The sequence below is a fragment of the Erythrolamprus reginae genome, chromosome 3 (assembly GCF_031021105.1).
Source record: "Erythrolamprus reginae isolate rEryReg1 chromosome 3, rEryReg1.hap1, whole genome shotgun sequence".
Lineage (NCBI taxonomy): Eukaryota > Metazoa > Chordata > Lepidosauria > Squamata > Dipsadidae > Erythrolamprus > Erythrolamprus reginae.
Genome location: NC_091952.1, coordinates 215,599,454 through 215,611,877, shown reverse-complemented (window position 1 = coordinate 215,611,877; position 12,424 = coordinate 215,599,454). Strand labels below are relative to the sequence as shown.

At 36.4% G+C, this 12,424-nt stretch overlaps 1 long non-coding RNA gene across 1 annotated transcript; it reads right to left on the bottom strand.

Moving 5' to 3' along the window:
- Window positions 1-536: 536 nt before the first annotated feature.
- LOC139165944 (uncharacterized) lies at window positions 537-11,900 on the bottom strand. Its single transcript, XR_011558851.1, has 3 exons — window positions 11,703-11,900; window positions 5,986-6,066; window positions 537-1,264 (listed from the first exon to the last, which is right to left on the bottom strand). It is a non-coding gene; the product is annotated as an uncharacterized lncRNA (long non-coding RNA).
- Between the last annotated feature and the right edge of the window lie 524 nt (window positions 11,901-12,424).

The following is a 12,424-nucleotide window of genomic DNA, read 5'->3' as shown; positions in this document are numbered from 1 at the left end:
GAGAAGCAGTTACTGATGTTCTTGGAAAAATTTTGCCCATCGGATTACAAAGAATCAGCAACAACTGAGTAACAACAATTTTGAGTTAAAATTATTAAAATGTCTAAGAACTCAACAATAGAGCTCTTGCGTTTTACTTAATTTGCCTCGAAAAGAATGCATGCTGTTTGGTTCTTCTGCAAAGAACGTACAGTTTTCAACTTGTATAGAATTATATTTTCAAAATATTGTAAAGAGCTAAACTTGAATTACTGGCTAAGTTTCAGACACTACAACCATTTTCTTAAAAATACTGCATATTGCAGAGCAGAAATAATTGAGACATGCATGGTATAAGTATGCTTAGTAGTATACTTTATGGTATTGAATTTGTGGTGTCTTCCTCCTCCACCCCATGTTACTGTAAAAAATGTTTAGATCCAGCATAATATTTTTATTTTTATTTTGTATATACACAAAATATAGGAAAAGAACCCATGCAGGATTTTTACATTAACTTTTTTGGTAATATATATATATTTCTATTTTTCCAGAGAAATTCAAAATCATTTTTAACATCCACAAACTGTTCCTTATATTGGCACTCATGTTATTGCACTTTATACCCTCCAAAAATGAATTCATAATGTATTCAGAATTTTCTTCAATTAACAAAATTATTTTAAAAGCGATGAATGTATAGAGCTTTCATTATTTCTGTGTATAGAATAATTTATTCCTGACATTATCATTTGCCATTTGGAATAATGATTACATATCAAAATTAGCATCCCTAATTGGCCATCTGCAATAATTATCAACATGACTCATATTTATTGCACTTTCAACACTTGATTAACCAGTGAATTCATAGATGAATAAAAACAATTTTCCGTAATATTAGAAAATATAGGTTATAACTTAGAAAATTCTATGCTTTTAAACTTAGAAATAAGGATGAATTCATGTGCGACACAATTATTAGATTTCACATTAATCTTCCAAAATTATATTAACAAATCAGATGTTTGAACTGACTTCTATCTATCAATCCCTAAAGTGCTTTTTCAAAAGGTAATTGCACTTTGTTTTTTTCTTGAAGACTGACTGAATGGTTGAGGAAGGAAAGATTTATACTTTTTACAGTCATCCGATTGTCAGCACTTTTCTTGAAAGTTGTTGGTGGCCACTTGGAGGTTTACCTGTGTCCTCGGGATCACCTGAATAGTGCAAATGAGTGTGGAACCTTCTTGGAATTGCTGAAAGGACTGTTACAGTCCTTTACCTTGGAGGAGGGAAAGCAATGGAGTTTATTACATAAAATACAAGTAGAACCAATACAAATATAGAGTAACTAGATATTTACTTGCATATACATTAATATCTATCACTTCTACCAACAACTTTTATTCTCACCACACCAAGGATCAATATCTCTGATTATTATTTTTAGCAGAGTAGGACACATGGTACTGCCTGCCAAACTACAAGTCCTAGTTTAAATATACCAATGTACAGTATGCTTTCAGCTTCAGTTAGGAGTTGTATATAGAATCTTATTTATTCTACTCTACTAGCACAAGTCATCAGCTACACTAAACCTCACAATATATAGACAACATGGAAATTAGTTTCTGCAAAAACTTTCTAACACAATCTGCTATTTGTTTTTCTTTATGGAAATGAAGTTAATGATCTTTGTGGATCTTTCTAGATTTCTAGTTCTAGTGAAATGTTATTTTTCTTCTTCCATGTCTTTATGGGAAAATCTGACTCCCTATCTTTTGTTGCAGATTGTTTTAGTTTTATGAGAAGAAGATTATAACAGTGGCAGTGTAACGGGACAACCCTAAGGATCTCTATTATACACAGGAGCTCCTCCTTACAAATTCATAGGCATCAATGCTATGATTGACACAATATAATTTTTAAAATGTCTAAACAAATTAATGAAGGACTGCTATTACCAGTTATTAGTTTAATGACTGTATATTGGTTGTTTTTAAAGATTATTTTTCGTACCGGTATATCAAACAGAAGCCACTATGTTCTTCGTTGATTATGGAAAGGCTTTTCGATTGCGTTGATCATGGTATTGAGTGTGCTTTAAAAAATTGGGAACTTATATACCTACATGTCAAGTAGCCATGGTACAGATAGAACTGAGTGAAACAGACTTCAAAAAAGTCACATAAGGTTCTTCCCTTATTTTGTCACTTTATATGCTGAATATGTATTAACAAGAGTTGTATTTGAAGACAATGAACATGGTTTTAAAAATGGAAGAAATAATAATTGTGCTGTGCTGTGCTGATGAAACCACTGTGGAAGCACAATGGAAAAATGGAAATAAAATTAGAAGACAAATGAATGACAATAGCTATAATGGCCAACTTTATAATGGGCCATGATGATTACAAAATGGTAATTCTGCCTTTTAGTATCAACTTCTGCATTTTAGGATCAATGATCAATAGTAACCATCAATAATAGTCAGTAAATATACCACAGAGAGCACAGGGAAGATCAGCAATGAAAGATATTGTTATGTCTTAGGATTTGCAACAAACTGCTTCCAATCAGGTCCACTCTGTAGAGCGGGAGTACAAAGAGCACTGATTGGTTCTTTCTAGCTGGAACTCTCTATTTAGAGGAGGGCTGAGTATTTAGACATTCTACTCCCCTTCCCCACCTGAAAAGAACTCTGTTCCAACTGCCAATTGCCTTATATTAACACACTCTGATGCTACTCCTTCACTAAACCAGGTATGGGCATGGGCAGCATGTGATTCATCCGGCCTGCAGGCTGGGAATTTAGACATTCTACTCTCACATAGTTTTGTAGTGAAACACTGATATCCAACGATTATAAAAAGATAATTTGAACATTTTAAATGGGTCATTTTCAATTAGATTTCATTAACAGCTAGTTGAATGCATAACAATTTAGCCTCATTTTCTCATATTCTTATATTTTTAATATGGTATATAGGCTAAATAATACTTTTTTATATAAAAGGCAGCAAATATTTAAATGGACTAAGGATTAATAAATATACATAAAACATGTTTATTTTAGCAATCTAGGACATGAATATGTACATTAAAATAAATGTGGAAATAGGTATAAACTAAACTTCAAAACCACTAAAGTGGCAAGATGGAATTTGGATAATTGTACAAAACAAGAATGTTCAAGTAATAAAACACATGATACTTTTCAGTTAAACAAAACACTCATTTTTCTTTATTACAGGATGTCCTGAGAGAGAATAAGATGTTTTCTAAACATTCTTTGAAAAGTCAATCTGAGGCTTACTTCAGATTTGAAGATCAACTTTCTGTTTACTAGAAAACATCCATCCATCAACCAAAGCCATAAGCAACTTAGCAATTCTTGTGGGTGGACATTTACTAAGATTTAAGAAGCAACATGGCATTGGAGAGACGTTCTGCCAGGAAATAGTCATCATAACAAAGTTCACAAATTGTATACATGCTCCATACTCCAAGCACTTGTATTATTTTCAACAGTCTAAACTGGAAGGGACAAGATAATCTTTTTTATCATAGCTATTGCAAATTCCACAGAGGTCTATTGACTTCTGAACTTATATTCACTCTATTTAGTCTGAAATCATATGCACAATCAATGTGAATAAACCTAAATTCAGAGGAATTTGTTTATAATTTAAATCATACAGAATTGAATTGATATAAATATAAACATAATAACTGTAACTGATTTCAGTTGAGATTATTACCACACTTGAAAGTTTAAAAAATAGCTCGAATGAATATATACATATATACATACACATATGTGTCTATATATGTACATATATACAAATCCCAATGAGGGTATGGCTAGCTGATGAGGCCTGAACAAGGCTGAAATATATCTATCCTAATCGCCTTTAATTTTCAAATTCAGTAAAAACGTGACATATAGAATATAGTTTGTTGGCTATGAATAACTATTATATATACAAAGTTATTAACTGTTAATAAATTGCTTATGCAGTTTGGAGAGCCATCTTAAAATAAAGTGCAGGAGAGCCCCCTCCCTTCTCCCCATTCAGTTAACAGCTTAACTTACACTACTGTGATCAAATGATACTATTGTCCTAAAAATGCGAGTTCTGGGTATTGTACATACTCCTGGTCAGTTGGAGGATGATGATGAACTTTAGGACTCTGATACAGATAGTGTTTATGAATTAGTGATAGGCCCAGGGTTACAGGTAGTAGAACAGGTGGGAGGCTAGCCACAGGATGTTGCTATGAGTCCAGAATCTAGCGAGGAAGAAACAGACGTTCACTGGGTCAATCCTAAATTCAGAAGGGTCCAAAAACGTAAGGAACAGGTGTTTGGAAGAAGATATTAAGGGGAGGAATGGGTTAAATACTGGAGTGATGTATTTGCTACATCAAGGGGCCAGTGGGGAAGAAGGATGGAGTCTTCGTGACGTCAAAGCTCCGCCCATGGAATTCCCACCTCCTTTCTAGCCTCCAGATCAGCCGAAAACGACGACGCCGATCGCAAAAACGGCGCTCTGCTGAGCGCTGCCACCCAGCTGTAACCTTCTGAAACAGCTAGGCGCTTCTTGGCGGCCTCCGGAACCCAAACCCAAACTTCCAGGTTCGGTGTTCAGGAGAACGCCAAGAAGCCCCCCGGCTGTTTCAGAAGGTGACAGCCGGACAGCAGCGCTTCTCGGCAGCCTCCCGAACCCGAACCTGAAAAGTTCATGTTCGGGTTCGGGAGAACGTCGAGAAGCCCCCCAGCTGTTTTAAAAGGTGACAGCCGGGCAGCGACGCCCAGCGGAGCCATTTTGTGATCTGCGGTGGGTTCGTAAGCTGAAAAAAGTTCGTAAGAAGAGGCAAAAAAATTTCCGAACCCCGGGTTCGTATCACAAGGGGTTCGTATCACGAGGGGTTCGTATCATGAGGTACCACTGTATTTCAGAATCTCCAGAATGTTTAAAATTTATTAAAAATTAGTAAAATTAACTAAGCTTTCATTAGTCCTCTACTAATGTCGGCAGAGTGTTAAAATCCCCATCCCCATATATACAGTATATAGTTTCCTATTTCTGGAAACTAAAGTTGAATTTCAATATTTAATGAAATCAGGAATTCTGAGGAAATACATTGCTTTGCTGTATAAATAAAAAAGAATATTTTTTCAGCTTGCCATTTAATTCTACAGAGTGTAAAATGAATTTTGGCTTATTGAATGTCATTCCTTCCCAGATTGTTTAGCTGAAATCAGAACATTTGAAGCATAGAAGTAAGCCTGCAGCAATACTGTGTTTGTTGTCTATATACTGCTCTCTAGTGGGTACTTGTCAGAAAGAAAATAAGGCACTGGCATTATTTCAAATGCAACTTACTCATTCTTCCATAAAAGCAATCAAAATAGAAGACATTATATAATTAGTCCTTTTCCTTAATGGATTTTTCTGTGATAAATGGGTTTTCATATTTTTTCTCAAATGTTGAGAGAGCAGAAGCTAAATTTCATAACCGGAGGATAGAAAAATGCCCTCTAATGAATTTAAAAGGATTCTAGCACTGAGGAGGGGAGTCGTTTTCCAAAGAGCCTCTCCTACCAAGCATGTAGGTTTACAGTGGGTGATATCTGTCATAAAGGCACATCCTAAATTGTAAAATTTAAATTTTATCTTGAAGGGAACTGGCAACTCATGCAGATCTTTCAATAATCATACAATCCCTAAACCTTGCATCAGTTAGCAGCCCAGCCTTCATATTTTGCATCAGTTGCAATTGCAATTGCCAGACAGTTTTCAAAAGCCAGCCCACATAAAGCACAATTGAGACTCACAATGAGATGTAACAAAGGCTTAGATTGCCTGGCTCAGGAAAAGGCATTGTTGGCACACTCTTTAGTTATGGAAACATGCTTTTTTGCCACAGCTGTCAACTGTAAATCCGGGGACAGCTGCTGGTCAAGGGCCATTTCCAAAATGGCAATCAATTCTTTACCTCATTCAAAGCTGGCTTCACTTCAGTCACCAAATCCAGATTTCGTCTTATCAACAGGTCTGTCACACTTCTGGTAACAGGCTGGGTTGGAAGCAATTAATTCCAAAATTAAATTAGTAAGATTTCTAACATTCTTTTTCAAGCGACAATTATCTTTCACTCCATCTGATTTTACCTACTATTTCACCTCATTATCCTAATACATCCAGGGTTCAACCTATTCATTGATTAATTAAAGGCACATCTCATTTAGTGTGATTAATGATTCCCACAAAATAGTGGCATTATTCAAACTATTTTCACACATTATTCACAGTATAAAGTCACACTATTCTAAGGATTCCCGCTATTTATGGGAAATAGTAATTGGCCCCAGCTTGATGAAAATGAAAAATGAAAAAAGTAAACATAATTTTAATATGGTTATTAATGGAATATGATGTAAAATTTAAAAGAATATAATAATTTAAATTTATCTTTAACAATTACAAAATTGTAAACAAATAGAAAGCAAATACTATATAAAGCAAAACAGTGATCAAAACAGGCAATTAATAATAATAATAATAATAATAATAATAATAATAATAATAATAATAATAAAAAATTTATATGCCGCTCCTCTAAATACGGAAAGCATGTACTGTATAAATTTTTATTATATCAAACTTTGGGTTTCTTTGTACAGTGGTACTTCTACTTAAGAGCGTCTCTACTTAAGAACCTTTCTAGATAAGAACCGGGTGTTCAAGATTTTTTTGCCTCTTCTCAAGAACCATTTTCTACTTAAGAACCGAAGCCTGGAAAAATTTCCCAGGAAATTTGAGAGCGGCACAAAGGCCCAGCCAGTTTCCTGCCATTCACCCCTTTAATCCCGGCCATCTCGGGCTTTTCTGGGCTGCCAGAGGAGCCTTTTGGTGGTGCTTAAGGAGGCTTTGGCAGTCCAGAGCGAACAAAGCATTTTCCTTTCTCTGGGCGCTTGGAGAGGGAATAAACCTCTGGCAGCGCCCAGAGAAAAGAAACACTCCCTTAACTCTGAGCATTAATTAATTAATACATTAATTCCTATGTGAAAAATTACTTCTATTTACAAACTTTTCCAAACCTATCACATCTTGTCTAGTAAAAGTACTCATCTCTATCAAATGGAGTTGGGGGGGTTTCTTTCCTGGACTTTGAATGGAAGCACACCTGACAAAAAATATAACACATTCATGGATCAGCCATTAAAATGACTTTCCTAATCAGAGAGAGTATCATAGCCATTCCAGCATTGCTTTTGTTCTCCACACTAGGTGGATTCTTACATATCCTACTTAGTTTGAAAGTGACAGATAAAAAGAAAGAAGAGCTTACACTGCGGTCTGTTGAATGTAATATTCTCAGAATCTTTTCATACGTATTTGCATCCTTTTCTACACAACTTCTAAAAAGTTTTAAAGAAATCTCTGAACTGAGCTTGAATTGAGACTGGCACTGGTAAAAGAATTAAGGTTTTCCTGCAAATTCCATCTAAAATTTCTATACTTGCTCCCTAATAATATAAGTTCCTTCTAACAAGGAGTGAAACAGCTGCCCTACTTTTCAAAGGACACGTAATGCTGCTTCTTATGCTGAAATGGTACTATAAATAAAAAGTAAAACTGCAAATTCTGAGGGCAGCGATTACTTGGGACGTCCATCAAGATCAGGGGTGAAATCCAGCAGGTTCTAAGAGGTTCTGGAGAACTAGTAGCAGAAATTTTGAGTAGTTCAGAGAACCGGTAACGGAAATTTTGAGCAGTTCAGAGAATTGGCAAACATTACCTCTGGCTGGCCCCAGAATGGGGTGGGTATGGAGATTTTGCAATATACTTTGCCCAGGAGTGGGGAAGAAATGGGGATTTTGCAGTATCCTTCTCCTGGAGTGAGGAAGAAATAGAGATTTGCAATATCCTTCCCCTGCTACACCCACTCCGCCATACCCACAGAACGGGTAGTTTAAAAAATTGTATTTTACCACTGATCCAGATATCCTAATCAGCCTGGCTTGTAGTAAAGAAAGTTGGAGTAAATAAACAGTAAATAAACCTTACACGTCTCAAGGCTCTAGATTAGGAAAAGATCGAATCTTGTCTAAGGAATAAGGAATAAGATTGATCATTACGAAAATCTTACTGCAATAGTTTGCTATTAATTGTAGCTTGACTGCAAATCAATTCTTCTTAAAGCACTTCAATTAAAATGGAGTTTAAATTATACTGAAACAACACAACACATAATTATCGAGATAAGTACATTTTACTTAATCCAATAGGACTGATTTCTGAGCAAACATTTATAAATGAACACTATTGAAAAAATAACAAAGACCAATGTTCCAATTTTCTTGCTCATTCCAGTTATTCATTATTCATTGAAACCCCCGTAGCAAACATTCATGCTGGGAAGGAAAAATGAAATAGGTGAACAAACTCAGGAGACTGGGCTAAAAACAAGAGAGTTAGAACAATTATTGAAAATGAGGGAAGAATAAACTTCCCTCAAACAACATTAAAATAGTGCAGTAATAAATTTAATAGATAGCTACCATTGGGGAAGGGGAAAAAAGCATGAAGGAAATAGAATATTCAAAATTTTAAAAGCTTCCATCTTGCATTTATTCCACATCTTTGTTATAAATTGCAAATATGGTAGTTTGAATTCACATATAAATCTCTCATATGTACAATCATTTTGTTTACGTTTAATGGGTATGTCGTTTAAATATATTATCAAAATTAGAGTATCACTCAGCCCTACCCTTCTATATATTCATTTTTTTAAATCAAATATTTAAAATCATTGTACTGTTACAAACAATTTAGTAGATAAAGAAAATAATTAAATATTTCTCTATCTTTTGTAATCTTAAATTTCTGTGAGCAACCATCTTGAAGTATATGAGCAATAAAGTTTAAGCTATTTCAGTGCAAAAACTGAATGCAAAATCAGCAATATTATTTTGTTGTTTGCATTTATAACTGAAGATTGGTATTTACTTATGAAGCCTGAAGCAAACAGAATGTGTACATGTAAAAACTAATCAAATGTATTGATGCAGATGGAGCTATATTACTGGAAAGCTGTCAAAAATATTTCATTAAAATGCATGAAGTTGGGCCTCACAGTGAAAACATTAAAGTTTATATTTTAGATAAAGTTCACTAACTCACAAGTAGTTGGAAAGTTAGTACAAGCCAACACAAAAATATGTTTATTGTTCCCTGATATATAGGATAATACTCACACTCTGGGTTTTCCATTTTAAAAGATTGTTCCTGCAATGTAGCTGTTCCATTCATTAATGGACTAGCAATCAAAAGTCATCTCTGGCACATGCATCCCATTCCTTAGCATTATCATATTGACCCACATTAGAAGACACACATGCTCAAGGATGCTGAACAGCAAGGTCCTCCCTATTCACCAAAATATCACACAGTCCATCACAAGACTGAAATCTCATAAACCAGCATGGAAAACAGCTAATCACTCAACATCGTATCCTCTCCTCCATTCCCTCTTTCCTTCTCTCCCCTCCCTTCCCCCTTTCCTTTCTTTCCCTCCCCTTCCTTCCTGCCTTTCCCTTCCTTTCCTTCTTTCCTTTTCTGCACCTAGTTGGAGGAGTTGCTGTTCATCTCCTGCCACTTGGAGCTCAGAGTAGTAAACCACGTCCGGGAAGCAGCACAGCAAAGAGAAGCAGCCAAAGTCAAGCCAAGCTTTGCTATCTATTGTAGACGCTATATCGCCCCCCCTGCAAGCTCTCATCTCTCAAGGAGCCCAACCAAAGTTTCTCGCACAGCTTCAGTGAGCACTCCTCAAGAGACAAGTTTTCAGGGGGGGCAGTGGACAGCAAAGCTAAGATTGACCTCAGGTGCTTCTCTCTGCTAACAGGTGGCCAAACTAACTGCCTGAAGGACCCCAGACTGTCCCTGGGAGTCAAAGCGCTGAAGCACAAGTGGCACGGGAAACTTCTCTGTGGACCACCAAAATGTTCTCATGGACCACCAATAGTCCTCAGACCACCGGTTGGTGACCACTGCCCTAGAGGATTTGCATGAAGCCAGAGACACTCACCTGGATAGCTGAATTGGACATCCAGTTATGAAGCTGCTGCCATACCCCCATAGACGTTTTGTATAAAATTACTTCTCTTCTGTCATGTTCTCATTGTACGCGAAATAAATAATTCAAAGGGATTAAACAATCCATAAATCTTTATATAAAGGAAATCCTTGACTTACATCCATTCGTTTAGTGACTGATATTAAATAGCACTGAAAAATGACTTTCAACTGGCCTTCACATTCCCAACCATTATAGCATCTCCACGATCACAGTTGATGGGTAATTTGGGGCTCCTTCTAGGTCTCCCAATCTGGAAATGAGTGCAAGTTGCACACAAGATGAATCTGAGGCCCTATTACAGACCAACCTTGTATTTAAAAACAGGAGTCAGAAACTGGGCCTTTCTAAAAATATTTTTTAAAGCTTGTTATTTTTCACATGATTTCTCACATGTAATCAACAGTTTACTTAAATTGATATTAATGACTGGGGTGAAGTGTTTCCCCCAAACATGTTTATTGATGGATACAATTGAATAGGAACACAATTAATTGTGCAAACCTGACCTTTTTTTCTGACACTAGATGGCAGACAATTACACTGTTTCTAACTTGGTTCTAATTTTATGCTTCTGAAATTAGAAAACCTAATTCAAAATCTGCTACTGGATATAATGTAATAATGAACAATAAACCACTTTTTAGTGGAAGAGAAGGTTGTTGTTTTTTTCCAATACTTCCTTGGAAGTACTGTATTGGAAGTATTCCTTGGAAGTATTGGAAGTGTTGGTTATGACCTATAAAGCCCTACATGGCATCGGACCAGAATACTTTCAGGACCGCCTTCTGCCGCATTAATCCCAGTGACCAGTTAGGTCCCACAGAGTTGGCCTTCTCCGGGTCCCGTCAACTAAGCAATGCCGTCTGGCGGGACCAAGCGGAAGAGCCTTCTCTCTGGTGGCCTTGGCCCTCTGGAATCAACTCCCCTCCCCCGGAGATTAAAACTGTCCCCACCCTCCTCCCTCCTTGCCTTTTGCAAGCTCCTAAAAACCCACCTCTGTCGCCAGGCTTGGGGAAGTTGATATTCTCCATAGCTACTATGATTTATATATGGTTTGCTTGGGTTGTGTGATTAATTTTTATGATAAGAGTTTTAATCTGTTTTTTTAAATATTGGATTTGTACATTGTGTATTGTGTTGTGAGCCTCCCCGAGTCTTTGGACGGGGCGGCATACAAATCTAATGAATTATTAAATTTATTATTATTATTATTATTATTATTATTATTATTATTATTATTATTATTCCTTGCCCCAGCAGCAGATCCTACATCTGCCTCTATCTGGGATCAAACTCAGCTTGCTGATTGTGATGTAAGAGCTCCACCTCTAGGCCACAGCAGCTGGGCTTTTTTCCAGATGTTCTGAAGGAGAAGCAGCCCCACAAATTATGGGGCTTATTCCCCCCAAAACATGCCCCAAATACCTATTCTTCCACATAAATTCTTCTTTTGCCTTCTATCTTTCACAATATCAGAGTCTTTTCCAACCCTTCTCATTTGGTGTCCAAAATATTTGAGCTTCAGCTTTAACATCTGTCCTTCCAAAGAAGAAGTGAGGATTGATTACCTTAAAGTTTGACTGATTTGATCTCATTGCAGTCCAAGGGGCTCTCAAGAGTCTTCTGCAACACCGCAATTCAAAAGCATCAATTATTTGGCGCTTCAGCCATCCTTATGAGTAATACACCATTTGAGAACATCTACTGCAGAAAAATGTTAATCCTCATATACAATAGTAATCCTGGGAAACAGTTAACCCCATACAAATTGGCTAGGGACTGTTAACTCCCATTTCATTTCATGTCCTCTTTGCTTGGAGTTTCCCCCCTCTCCACTAAAGGAGCAGCCAACTTCAGTAGTACAGTAAGAGAAATTATCTTTACTGAAATCATGGCTAAATTATATTATACTTACTTTTTTGCAATACTTCAAGATTCTGAACTGAGGAACTCTGTGTAAAATAAATAAAAACAGTTTAATCTCTGTTGGCTGAGAAAAGATAAGATGTTTTGCCACCCAGCTGATGTTGTTTGAAAATTGAAAAAAACCCAAGATGCCATTTTTTTTAATGGTTGTTGTTAATGGAAAGTACATTCTTTGGTTGGCCACTTGCTTCCAGCTATTTATTATTGTTTCTCTACAAGGGCTTTGCAAAGCATGAACATGTGCTATCCTGGATTAACCCTGCCGGCACACAGGCACCTACTACACGAGGAACTGCCAATTAAACTGTCAAATGGCAAGAGAAAGCAATATGTCAGTCTGATGGTAGATCTTTCATTTTCTTGT